Consider the following 15,005-nt stretch of genomic DNA (forward strand, 5'->3'; position numbering starts at 1 on the left):
GATCTTTTCCCAAAATCAGTATTTCCGTCTTGTCGCCGTTAAGTTTTAACTGGTTTGTTGTCATCCAGTTCAACATTTTTGATAGTCCTGTTAAATGCTTTAACAGGTGCATTTGGGATAATTAAAAAGTCTACAAGTAATCTAACTGATCAACCACCTCTTAAGGTAATATCGGCCAAATTGTTACCATCTTTAACTTACGGCAGTGGGGCCCTAAACAGAAAAGATGCAATAAATATTAACAATGCTATCTCAAAGACTTTTCGATCCCTCTTTTTCCTTCCAAAAAACACTTCACAAGCCCAAGGCAGGCTGGAATTTGGCTTGAATAATCAACTGTATGCACAAAAGGGTCATATAATCAAAGTATGGAACAGAGTGAAAAATTATAAGGAGAACTTAATTTCGCAGCTTTTATGGAAAGAAATTGAAGGCAATATTAAATCATCTGCTGGAAATACCTGGACAAGGCTCTGGATGAATTTGAGGTTAGGGGGATTTGGACCTCTACCATAACCCAGGAATCGTTTAAAAAAGTTGTGAATAAAACAACAGATTACCTATCATTGATAAGCTATAAAGATACCTTTGCTAAAAGGAAACATGCATGGTCCATAATAAATGGCTACAAAAAAAAGAGGCCTCAGCAATATTTGGACATGGCATGGTCGTTGACAAGTAAACAGATCTTCATCAAAGCACAATTTGGAATATGGCCAGGAGAATCTCATGCACTACCTTGGAAAAAACTTGAACACAACATATTGTGTAGGCTGTGCAAATCTGGAGAGGAAAATATTATACATCTCCTATGCCTCTGTCCAGAACTAAAAAATGAAAGACTAACATTATTAAAAAGGTTATTTAATGAAAGAGGGATAAGGACTTGCAGACAAGCATTGATTCAATGTCTTTGCCCAGACGATGTACCCATTAATTCTGCTTTGAAATTTTTTTTAACAATAGTATTGAAAAAATTAGAACAGTATAACATTGATCATTATAATGATTATATTATCCATTAATTGTTAAACATATGAATTTGTTTTATTTAAGCAGTTTTAATAACAAGTGTATATAATTTTTAAAGATTTACTGCTATTTAAAATGCAATTTTAATGATGTATTGTAATTCAAATGTACATAATGGAGTATTTACCCGTTTGTAAAGATTTTAATTAATCAATCAATAAAAATAACAGTACACAGCACACTTATAGTTCGGCACTTATACATTCAACAAAAAAAACAATATTTCAGTTTCAATATTTTAAAAAACACTTTTTATAATGTAATTTAAAAAATAAAATATGTAAAAATTGTTAAACTGTAGAAAATCAGTATAAAAAATACATATAACTATTGTTACATTTAAAAATTATCATTTAAAAAACCTTCGTAATTCACTGAAAAATTATAGGTTTCAGAAATGTTATAGTTAGGAATTAGCATTTTAAAAACCTTAGGAATTCACAAAAAAAAACATAGGTTTCAGGGCAGTTATAGTTAGATGGACATTTCACTCATAAAAAACCATTGATATTCCTCTGTTATGGTTAGTTATGGTAACAATAACTTGCGCACCCTCAATCCACTGCTGATGAAGTCACATATTACATCATTCATGACATGGTCAGTGGCATCTCTGATGAAATCTCAAATGACATCACTGATGACATCACTGATTACATCATCCACGTGACAATCAGATACACCTCATAATACACTAGAATAACCTTTCATCACTCACTGTAGAATACAGAGTACCATATTTGATTCCATTGACACCAATACATCTAATCACTTACCTATAGATTCACTCATACATGCTGTCAATGATCAATAGAACACTATCAAATATACTTATACACCTATATCGACATTACACACTCGCACACATCCTATTCACTTATGCAGTCATCCTAGTTACTTATGCAAACAATGGATCATACTTACATTTTCTCAGCTACAGACTTATACAAACAACCCTTCATTTATTCATATAGATAGTAACTCATACTTAATGTGTTATAAAACCACTATTACAAGTATACAGTTATCCATACAGTCACTCATACAATCACTGAGTCTTATGTATACTTATTTATATACAACTGTCACGTAGACTGCCTTATAATTTTCTAGTTTGTTGGACATGTACCATTGAGAGATATATTTGCTCATCGCAATACCCATAAAGATATTCACTCACCCAAACAACTGTTATAACATGTAGTCTTAACCTCATATACCTACTAAATCAACTATTCACACATCTTTGGGCAGTCACCCTCCCCCAACAAACCACACACACACACACACACACACACACACACACACACACACACACACACCCCTATACTCACTACTCACTATTAATGTGTAGTCTCTTCCTAATAGAAAGGGGGTCAGCTAGAGCTTTCATTTCTTGAGGCAGAGCATTCCAGAGATTAGAAGTCACGTACCTTAATGCTCTTTCTCCCCAGTACCAATGCCTAAATCTCTGCATAGTCACATTCTTCTTGGAAGCTGATCTTAAGTCCTTTTGAGGCACATACTATTGGAATTTTGCTTCAAGATATATTAGAACCTGTCCTATAAACTGCTTTATGTGCAATATACAGCAATGAGAAGATGATGTTATAAAATCCCTTTCCACCCAAAAAACCTACATCCACCCCAAACCTTAAAAACTTCCTATCCACCCAAAAACCTACACCCACTCTGAACCCTAAAAATATCATGGCAATCCCAAAAACCGATACCAACCCTAAACATTAAAATTATCCTTGCCAACCAAAAACCCACACCCACCATAAAATTACCCTTGCCACCCAAAAACCAATACCCACCCTAAAATTACCCTTGCCACCCAAAATCCCATGGCCACCCAAAACCCTAAAATTACCCTTGCCACCCAAAAATCCACACCCACCCTAAACCCTAGAATATCCCTTTCCACCCAAAAACCCAAACCTAGCCCAAACCCTAAAACTACCCTTGAAAACTCAAAAACTCATGCCCACCCTAAATCGTAAAATTACCATTGCCACCAAAAAAACATGTCCACCCTAAACCCTTAAATTACGTTGCAGTCCCAAAAACCCTTACCCACCCTGAATCCTACAATTACCCTTATCATTCAAAATCCATCCCCACCCTAAACCCTAAAAATACCCTTGCCACCCAAAAACCCCTCCCCGCCCCAAACCCAAAAATTACCCTTGCCAGCCAAAAACACATACCCACCCAAAACCCTAAAATTAAACTTCCCACTCAAAAACAAACACCCACCCTAAACCCTAAAAATACCCTTGACACCCAAAAGTCCACACTCACCCTAAACATTCTACAAGAAATAATTTATTTTAAACATAACAAAGCACCAAGGTGAAATGGCCTACGCGTTTCCGCCATAGCCTTTGAACGGGCCATGGAGACATTGCATAAAGTATATTTTTTAAAGGGGCAAATGCCCCCACCCACACCGCTACAAAAACGTTATTGACAAAAATGAGACACAAGTCTGTTGCATATAGAAACACCATCAGAAGTGTATATACGACACAAAGAAAAATATTTTTTTAGCATGCTTTTCCTTATAATCACCAAATATATGCTCTTTATGTCAGGAAAGAAAAGAGAATTTTTGTGGAAAGGAAGACACACAAATAATAGGTAAAGTACCCTCTTTTTATGCCTTTTTTATGCAAAGTCTCAGGGGGTGTCCTAGTCCAAAATTCCTACAGTTATTTTCCAAAACGGCAATTTTACATGTTTGGCTGGATTTGCATAGATTTGTGCACCACAAGCTTTTTTTTTTAAATTATTTTTATTTTATTTCATTTTATTTTATATAGATATATATTACACATAATACTTACCTTTAAAACTTACCAAAATACTTACATTTTAAAGTAATTTCTTTGACTGGGAGTATGCCTTTACCTTGAATGCATTTACAACGAAATTCAAACACGTTTTCACATTATAAACACTATTTTCTTAACTTATTTTGTAAAACAAAATATATACTCTACAGAACCAAATAAAATACAGCCATCCACCATTTTATGAAAAGTAATACATCTGTCATGTACAATCCAAGAGTGCCATTTACTGGCCAGAGGTTGTTGTGAATGTATTCGTGGTTAAAAGACTTGTGATTCAGGTTCAGGTTGTTGTTAAGGACTCGTGGTTCAGGTCCTTCTTTGGCAATGAGTTGTTGTAAAGGCTGTTTCCCTTCTGGGATAGGAAAACCTAATTTAGACTTACTTTTTTATAGGATTCTAGAGTACTGTTTCCAAGGGCCATATTTATAGCCATCGTTCGTCTCATATGCAAATCCAGGGGTGATAAACTCAGGGGAGAACAAAAGCTCAGCCATACCAAGCTTTCCAAATAAGTGATAAGTATGTCAAAACTATCAAACGCACCAAAGGTGATGGGAGGAATGATTTCAATAAGTTCAAAGCAATCACTTTGGGTAGTGTTAGAACTGGGGGTCTCTAGTTGGCAGAGACAGGTACCACTGTCCAAATAGGGAGCCTTGCTTCTAGTCAGGGTAAGGAGAAAATCCTCTGAGATAACCCCTGCTCACCCTCTAGGTAGCTTGACACGAGCTGTCAAGGCTAATCAGAAGACAATGTGTAAAGTATTTGTACCAACACTCACAGTAACACAGTGAAAACACCGCACACTGAATTCACAACAGTTTAGAAAAATAAAGGTATTTAATCTAAACTACACAAGACCAAAACAACAAAAATCCAACATACACTGTTCAAGAATATGGTTGCGATAAAGTTCTTCAGGTTGCGATAAAATAATCCACAGTTGCGTGAAAAGTTCACAGTTGCGTCACGTTTAACTCACAGTACCTTTAGTTGCGACAAAGTTGGTGATGTAGTAAACAAGCGATGCGTTGCTCCTGAGACCTTGGGGAGGCGATGCGACAGCCCCGCTGCAGCAGCGGGCGAGTTGCGACGAATCCGGTCTGTATGGGGAGGAAGGCCACTTGTATGGATTCCGTAGGAAGATTGTTCTCTCAAAGTCACGATGCGACAATCTCGTAGGGGCTGCGATGATCTCCGGGGCGACAATGCGCGATCCAGCGGCGATCTCTCTCTTGCAGCTCCTCAATGCGATGGTTCTGCGACAATGCTCGCAGTGACGTGATGCGGTCCGCAAGCAAGCGGTGCGGCAATCTCACCCAGCGACGACAGGCCCTGCGACGACACTCGCAGCGATGGTAATCTTCCCGCACCGGTCTGGTGCGTCCTGCAAACGAAGGATGCGACGGCTCCGGCAGCGGCACCAGGTGCTGCGACGATCTCGGCCTTCGTAGCAGCGGGAATTTCCTCACACTGTTGGGGATGCGCTCCGCAGCGAGCGATGCAATAACTTTTCTGTAGCAAAGTCTTTAAATCTTAGTTTCCAGCTTCCCAGCACAGGTACAACTTCCAGATGCACCACACATGGGCCACACACTCCAGGGCGGACAGAACTCTCTCAGTAGAGCTCAGGTGAAGCTGGGAGTGAAGTCCTTTTGTTCCAGGGACTTCAGAACAGGGTGCCAGCTCTTCTCTGGCCCTTGGAGATTCCTTCAAGCAAGGGGACAGAGCACAGTAAAGTCCTTCCCCTCTCCTTGGCAGCAAAGCAAAAGCAGGGCATCCAGCAAAGCAACAGCTAGACAATCTTCCTTATTCAGTTTCAGCTTTCTCCTTGGCAGAGATTCCTTCTTGATTCCACGATGATCTAATTTTCTGTTGTCAGGGGTCCTGTACTTATACCCCTACACCTCTTTGCTCTCTTTGTGCATGTGGGCCCTGAACCCGGTTTGAACCAGTTCTGGATGTTTCTTGAGCACTTTGTTTTCCTGGCTTCTTCTTTCTTTTCAGAGTGAGGGGCAGGGTCGTCTGCCACACAGCAGGAGGTGGAGCCAGCATTGTGGAAGGCAGGCACAGCCCTATTCAGGCTCAGTTGTTATCTCCTCCCACCACTCAAGTTGCAAATGCAGTCATTCATCCTAGGGCTGACTCAGCCAGCCTCCTGGGGAATCCCCAGCCCCTGTCACTCTCAAACCAGACAGTCAATACACAAACAGGCCAAGGCACACAGGAAGGTCTGACAAAAGAACAGCAACTTTCTAAAAGTGCTGTCCTCAAACACATGAGTCAAAAACAACCTTTCCTAAAAGATGTGTTATTAAATTCTGGGTTCAGGGATACTAGACTCTTATGTCCTATCTTGTTCCTATGGGAAGAAATGCTGGTAGCCACTGTAGCCAGCATCCCCCATGTTAACCTATGGAGCAAGATAGCCTTACAGTAGTGAACAACGAAAATTGCTGTAATTCACTACCAGAGCATGTCGCCTTCACCAGTACATGTTCTACCTTTCACATACACTGCACCCTGCCCACGGGGGTACCTTGAGCCTTCCATAGGGGTGACCAATGTGCACAAAAAGGGAAGGGTTAGGCCTGGTCAGTGGGGACACTGACCAGGAGGACATGGCAGAACACAGACTGCACACAGGCACTGCAGTGGGAGGCCCGAGACACCATTTTAGGGCTACTCATGTGGGTGGCACAATCAGTGCTGCAGGCCCACTAGTAGCATTTGTCGTCACAAGCCCTGGCACATCCAGTGCACTTTACTAGGGACTTCTTGGTGATACAAATATGCCAATCATGTATATCCAATCATCATAACAATTTACAGAGGGAGCACTTACACTCTGGCACTGATCAGCAGTGACAGAGTGTCCAAAGCATCTAAACCATCAAAAACAAAATCCAGCACAACATCAAAAATACAGGAGGTAGAGGCAAAAAAACAGGGGAAACCACACCAAAGATGCCAGGTCTAACACGCGTCCCCTTCATCTGAAAGTGGGGGGAACTGCCCACCCTCTTGGGAGTTCTCTTCACTAAGGCGGAAAAATCTGGACAGACCATCAGCGTTGGCGTGTTCTGTACCAGGGTGGTGTTCCACCGTAAAGTCCATTCCCTGTAGGGAGATAGACCACCTCAACAGTTTTGGGTTCTCCCCCCTCATCTGCATCAACCACCTCAGGGGCCTGTGGTCGATCTGAACACGGAAGTGAGTCCCAAACAGGTAGGGCCTCAGCTTCTTCAGGGCCCAGACCACAGCAAAAGCATACCTTTCAATGGCACTCCACTTCTGTTCCCTGGGGAGTAGTCTCCTACTAATGAAAGCCACAGGCTGGTCCCCCTCCTCCTCAGTGATCTGTAAGAGGACTGTGCCCACACCATGATCTGAAGCGTCTGTCTGCACTATGAACTCACTGGAGAAATCAGGTGCCTTGAGCACCGGTGCTGTGCACATGGCAGTCTTCAGGGCATCAAAAGCAGTCTGGCAGGCTTCGGTCCAGTTCACTCTTTTGGGCAACTTCTTAGAAGTCAGTTCCGTCAAGGGGGCAACGATGGTGCATTATCCCTTGACAAACCGTCTGTAATACCCGGTGAGACCTAAAAAGGCTCTCACCTCTGTCTGGGTCTTGGGGGGTACCCAAGCCAGAATGGAATCAATCTTTGCCTCTAGGGGCGCCTCCTGGCCGCTCCCCACTGGTGTCCCAAGTACACCACAGATCCCTGACCTATCTGGGATTTGCTGGCCTTGATAGTGAGGCCTGCCCTCTGCAGAGCCTTCAACACTTTGCAGAGGTGTTGCAAGTGTTCCTCCCACGTGGAGCTGAACACGGCAATGTCATCCAGGTATGCGGCACTGAATTCCTCCAGCCTGGTCAGTACCTGGTTAACCAGTCTCTGGAAGGTGGCAGGGGCATTCTTCAACCCAAAGGGCATGACTCAGAACTGGAAGTGCCCCTCTGCCGTTGAGAATGTGGACCTCTCTTTGGCCCCATCAGTTAAGGCAATCTGTCAGTACCCAGGAGTCAAATCAAAGGTACTGAGGTATTGGACAGCTCCCAACCGATCCACGAGCTCATCAGCTCTGGGGATGGGGTGTGCATCAGTCTTCGTGACCGCATTGAGCCCACGGTAGTCCACGCAAAACCTGAGTTCTGGAGTGGCACCTGGCGCAGCAGCTTTTGGCACTAACACCACTGGGCTAGCCCATGGGCTGCTGGAGGGCTCAATCACCCCTAGCGCCAACATCTTGGAAACCTCTTCCTTGATACTGGCCCTGACCTTGTCAGCTACCCTGTAAAATCTTTGTTTCACAGGTAAACTATCTCCAGTGTCCACATCATGGATGCACCAATTGGTGATACCTGGGGTCAGGGAGAACAGGGGGGCAAACTGACCCAGCACTTGGCAACAGTCCCTCTGCTGTTCTGGGGTCAGGGTGGGAGAGAGGACCACACCATCCACTGACCCGTCTTGCTCCTTAGCTGCCAGGAAGTCAGGGAGAGGATCACTATCCTCTTCCCCTCCAGCATCTGTAGCCATGAGCATTGTCACTTCAGACCTCTCAAAGTGTAGCTTGAGGCTGTTCACATGTAAGACTCTCAGGGGTTGCCTTGGGGTCCTCAAGTTAACCAGGTATGTTACTTTACTTTTCCTTTCCACCACCTCATATGGCCTAGTCCACTTGTCTTGGAGCACGCAAGGCTCCACTGGCGCCATCACCCACACTTTCTGCCCAGGTTGAAATTCGACCAGAGTGGTATTCTGGTCGTACCATCTTTACATTTCTTCCTGGCTAGCCTCCAGGTTCTCCTGTGCGAGCTTCCTGAAGCGCTGTGTCTGGTTGCGAATGGCCAACACATAGCTGAACACATCCTGGGGGTCTTCCTACAGGATTTCTCCTATCCCTCCTTCACTAGGGTGAGAGGTCTCTAACAGGGTGGCCATACAGAAGTTCAAAGGGACTGAACCCTAAGGACTTCTGAGGCACCTCCCTGTAGGCAAACAACAGGCATGGTAACAAGACTTCCCACTTCCGTCTCATGGGCTCTTCTAGGCCCATAATCATACCCTCCAGGGTGCGGTTGAACCTTTCCACCAACCCATTTCCTTGAGGGTGGTAAGGAGTGGTGAACTTATAAGTTACCCAATACTCCTCCCACAGAGACTTCATGTACCTAGAGATGACGTTGGTACCCCGGTCGGAGACCACCTCTCTGGGGTACCCCACACAGGAAAAGATCCCCATCAATGCATGGCCCACCACGGGTGCTGTTATTGTCCTATGAGGTACTGCTTCCGGGTACCGGGCGGCATGGTCCACCAAGACCAGGATGAACCTGTTGCCTAAGGCTGTCTTGGGGTCTAGAGGCCCCACGATGTCGATGCCCGACCGCTCGAAAGGGTTGCTCACCACAGGAAAGGGTTGGAGGGGTGACTTGCACTTCACTCCAGTCTTGCCACTGGCCTGACGTGTTTTACAAGACCTACAAAATGAACTAACGTGCTTCCTCATCTGGGGCCAGTGGAAGTGGTTGAAAAGCCTGTTTAGTATTTTGTCTTGCCCCAGATGTTCTGCAAGAGGCACGTCATGAGCCAGACCCAGTAGGAAGTCCCTGAAGTGAGCGGATACCATCAGCACACTGGCTGCACCGGGCTCAGCAAACTTAGGCTCGCTGTATAATAAGTCATCTTCCCAGTAGATGAAGTGATCTCAGGCCCCTCCACCTGCTGCCTGGCCTCCAGCCTGCTGCCGCAGACCCACGAGGAACGGGCACTCTTTCTGCTCCTGACAGAATTTCTCCCTGGAGGGCCCACCTTCTTGCTGCCAATGGGTCAGCTCTGGTAGGTCGCCCAGTTCGGCTACCTGTTCCCCTGTAGGTTCCAGGGAATCCCCCTCAGGGTGTGCTTCCTCCTCGACCATGGGAACAGCTGGGGCTGGTTTCTCGCGCCCTCTGCCCTGTCCTCCCCTGGCAGGTCTCTGGGCCACTGTTTCAGGCTCCAGTTCTGCTGAATCACCCCTTCTGACTGCCACAGCACGCGTGGTCACACAGATCCATGCAAGCAACTCCAACATCTCCAAATGAGTTCGGAGCTCTACATCTTTCCATGGAGAACTCTCCAGGTCATTACCTAGCAGATGGTCTACCGGCAAGGCATCACTGACAACAACTTCCAAAAGACCAGAGACTCCTCCCACTCAAAGGGAACACGTGCCACTTCTCAGAGGCGCACTGAACTGTCAGGTGCTACCACAGGGCGGAGTAAATTAGGGATACACTGCTCTTCAGACACCCACTGACACCTCCAGGATATCATGCTGGCCCCGGTTACTCTCAGAGCTTCTATCTCCCTCCCATTGACGATCACCTTCTGCCCATATTTCTTAGTGTTCATGGGCAGTAAGGTTTCCTGGACCATTTCTTGGTCTCCTAAGGAGACAAGGGACATAACTGCTAGCCCCACCTCTACACTAGAAACCAAATCCCCCCAAAGCTACACTTGCTAACCCTGGGGCTGGAGCACCAGTGGGTGATGGGGGTCTCTTGGGGAACCGGCTGATAACATGTCCCACCTCATTGCAGTGAAAGCAGGTAGGTGGAACTCTGTTGTCCCTGGGATCTCTGTAGTCCCGTCTGCCCCTAGGGGGCCATGGCTGTCAAGTTTTGAGGAGTTGGGATTCCTTCTCCTGGGAACTATTTTGGGGCCCTGGTGTGGACTCCTTTTGATTGCCCTTGTCCCCCCCACTCTTCTGCTGGGGACCCTGCCCACCTTTGGCTGTGGTACCCACAATTCCTCTGTGGACCCTGGTACTGGTCCAGCGGTCCGCCTCCTTAGCAAGCTCAATGGGGTCTGTCAGCTTGCTGTCCTAAAGATGCTGGTGCAGCTCTGGAACACAAAGTCATCACAACTGATTAAATGCAACAACCCCTTAAAATCAGTTACTTTGCTGCCCTTCATCCAACCTACCAGTGCGCGCGAGTACAAATTCACACACTCCATCCAAGTCTCAGATTCCTTCTTCTTAGAATTTCTAAATTGCAGTCTGTACTGCCCTGGAGTAAGCCCATACCTGAGACATAAGGCCTCCTTCATATTGGGGTAGGTCATGGTACCTGCTAATTCTAAGGGCTCTAGAGCACTCCTCCCAGAAGCCTCAAAATGTTTCCACAGGCCCGCCCCCCAATGTTGTTCAGGTACACTATTCATCCTTAATGCAATCTCATAGGAAGTAAACCAGGCATAAATATCCTCACTCCTATTGTAATTCTGTACCAGATCCTTGGGAATATATACTTTACCCCCATGCACTGGCTGCGCGCTGCCACCATTTGAACTGGCATCCACCTCCTTGGCTTTAAGATCCAGTTCTCTCATGGTCAACTCATGAGCCAAAAGCAATTTCTTCTCCTCCAAGGCGCGGGCTTTTTTGCTCTCCTCCGCCGCCTTTTCTACTTCGAACTGTTTAATTTTCATTTTCATGACTTCCAAGTCATATTCTCTTACTCTATGATTTTCTTGTAACTCTTCTGGGGTGAGGCCCCTATTGGAATGGTTGCTGCCGGCCCCTGAGCCTACTCTGCCCATGGGCAGATCAGTGGGTTGAAAACCATTCCCGGTATCCACATCATCATTTCCCTCTTGTGCCTCCCAATGGGCCTTCAAGATGTCTCACAGCTCATCCTTTCTGTAGCTGTTCTATATGGGGCATTCAAACTCGTGGCAGAATTTCCTAAGTTGCTCAACTCTGTAGGAATACAAGTCTCCAATGGCAAACTCCAATTCTACTTCTGCCCCCTCACTGAGTGTCTTTTCTTTTGTAGACATGATGCTTTGAAGAGTTACTCAAAAATAGAATCAAAATCAAAAACAGTGGTATGCGGTGGCGTAGTGGTCTGCACTCACTGGTGATGTACAACAATCACTGTGGGTCTAGTACAAATACAAGTTCAAATCCCCACCGCTGACCAACAATGTTAGAACTGGGGGTCTCTAGTTGGCAGAGGCAGGTACCACTGTCCAAATAGGGACCCTTGCTTCTACTCAGGGTAAGGAGGAAACCCTCTGAGATAACCCCTGCTCACCCTCTAGGTAGCTTGGCATGGGCAGTCAAGGCTAATCAGAAGGCAATATGTAAAGTATTTGTACCAACACTCACAGTAACACAGTGAAAACACCACAAACTGACTCCACAACAGTTTAGAAAAATAAAGGTATTTAATCTAAACTACACATGACCAAAACGACAAAATTCCAACATACAAAGTTCAAGAATATGGTTGCGATAAAGTTCTTCAGGTTGCGATAAAATAATCCACAGTTGCGTGAAAAGTTCACAGTTGCGTCACGTTTAACTCACAGTACCTTTATTTCCGACAAAGTTCCAAAGGCAGAAGCTAGTGCGGTAGAAAACAAGCGATGCGTTGCTCCTGAGACCTTAGGGAGGCAATGCGACAGCCCCGCTGCAGCAGCGGGCGTGTTGCGACGAATCCGGTCTGTATGGGGAGGAAGGCCACTTGTATGGATTCCAGTGCGTAGGTTCCGTAGGAAGTTTGTTCTCGCAAAGGCACGATTCGACAATCTAGTAGGGGCTGCGACGATCTCCGGGGCTACGATGCGCGATCCAGCGGCGATCTCTCTCTCGCAGCTCTTCGATGCGATGGTTCTGCGACGATGCTCGCAGTGACTTGATGCGGTCCACAAGCAAGCGGTGCGGCGAACTCACCCAGCGACGACAGGCCCTGCGACGACACTCACAGCAATGGTAATCTTCCCGCACCGGTCTGGTGCGTCCCGCAAATGAAGGATGCGACGGCTCTGGCAGCGGCAACAGGCGCTGCGACGATCTCGGCCTTCGTAGCGTCGGGAATTTCCTCACACTGTCGGGGATGCGCTCCGCAGCGAGGGATGCAATAACTTTTCTGTAGCAAAGTCTTTAAATCTTGGTTTCCAGCTTCCCAGCACAGGTACAACTTCCAGATGCACCACACATGGGCCACTTACTCCAGGAAGGATAGAACTCTCTCAGTAGAGCTCAGGGGAAGCTGAGGGTGAAGTCCTTTTCTTCCTGGGACTTCAGAACAGGGAGCCAGCTCTTCTCAGGCCCTTGAAGATTCCTTCAAGCAAGGGGACACAGCAAAGTCCTTCCCCTCTCCTTGGCAGCAAAGCAACAGCAGGACAATCCAGCAGAGCAACAGCTGGACAATCTTCCTTCTTCAGTTTCAGCTTTCTCCTTGGCAGAGGTTCCTTCTTGATTCCAGGATGATTTAATTTTCTGTTGTCAGGGGTCCTGTACTTATACCACTAAAAGGGGAAACAACCTTTACAACGCAACTTTTAAAACGCACTACCATTACAACGAAACTTTTACAACGCATCATCCATTACATCGCATGACATTACAACGCAACCATTACAACGCATGACACTACAACGCATACCACTACAACGCATGTCATTACAATGCAGTCATTACAACGCATACCATTACAACACATACCATCACAACGCATAGTACCCTTACACTATTCAACACTTACCCTACTGTTGCACCCCCTGGAGTTAGAATAATAATTTTTACCCCTACACTATCCAACACTTACCCTACTGTTGCACCCCCTGGAGTTAGAATAGTAATTTTTACCCCTACACTATCCAATACTTACCATACATGCAATTTAATGGTATGTGTTGTAATGGTATGCGTTGTAAAGGTAGTATGCGTTGTATTGGAATGCGTTGTAAAGGTAGTTTTAAGAATTTGTTGTAATGGCATGCGTTGTAATGGAATGCGTTGTAAAAAATGCGTTGTAAAGGTATGCGTTGTAAAAGTATGCATTGTAACGTCATACATCCTACTAAAAGTCTTTGTTCTCTTTGTGCATGGGCCCTGAGCCCGGTCTGAACCAGTTCTGGGTGTTTCTAGAGCACTTTGTTTTCCTGGCTTCTTCTTTCCTTTCAGAGTGAGGGGCAGGGTCGTCAGCCGCTCAGCCGGAGGTGGAGCCAGCATTGTGGAAGGCAGGCACAGCCATATTCAGGCCCAGGTGCTATCTCCTAATACCATTCAAGTTGCAAATGCAGTCATTCAGCCTAGGGCTGACTCAGCCAGCCTCCAGGGGAATCCCCAGCCCATGTCACTCTCAAACCATACAGTCAATACACAAACAGGCTAGGGCACACAGGAAGGTCAGACAAGAGAACAGCAACTTTCTAAAAGTGCTGTCCTCAAACACAGGATTAAAAAACAAGCTTTCCTAAAAGATGTGTTATTAAATTCTGAGTTCTGGGATACCAGACTCGTATGTCCTATCTTGTTCCTGTGGGAAAAAATGCTGGTAGCCCCTGTAGCCAGCATCCCCCATGTTAAACTATGGAGCAAGATAGCCTTACAATAGTGAAAAACTAAAATTGCTGTAATTCACTACCAGAGCATGTCACCTGCACCAGTACATGATCTACCTTTCACATACACTGCACCCTGCCCAGGGGGGTACCTTGGGCCTCACATAGGGGTGACCAATGTGCACAAAAAGGGAAGGGTTAGGCCTGGTCAGTGGGCACACTGACCAGGAGGACATGGCAGTTCACAGACTGCACACAGGCACTGCAGTGGCATGCCCGAGTCACCATTTTGGGGCTACTCCTGTGGGTGGCACAATCAGTGCTGCAGGCCCACTAGTAGCATTTGTCATCACTAGCCCTGACACACCCAGTGCACTTTACTAGGGACTTCTTGGTGATACAAATATGCCAATCATGTATATCCAATCATCATAACAATTTACAGAGGGGGCACTTACACTCTGGCACTGATCAGCAGTGGCAGAGTGTCCAAAGCATCTAAACCATCAAAAACGAAATCCAGCACAACATCAAAAATACAGGAGGTAGAGGCAAAAAAGACAGGGGAAACCACGCCAAAGATGCCAGATCTAACAGGTAGCATTCCAAACCATCATTGTTTTGCTCAACATGCCATCTCAGTTTGGACCCAGCCAAATGCAAATCAGTCTTGACCCAGCTGCATTGGAAACAATCCAGCCTGAATTGTCAGGCCCGGTTCTCCCTAAACCGTAACACAAGCAACACAAGACCAGTTTTGCTTAGTTCC

This window comes from Lissotriton vulgaris, chromosome 7 (assembly GCF_964263255.1).
Source record: "Lissotriton vulgaris chromosome 7, aLisVul1.2, whole genome shotgun sequence".
Lineage (NCBI taxonomy): Eukaryota > Metazoa > Chordata > Amphibia > Caudata > Salamandridae > Lissotriton > Lissotriton vulgaris.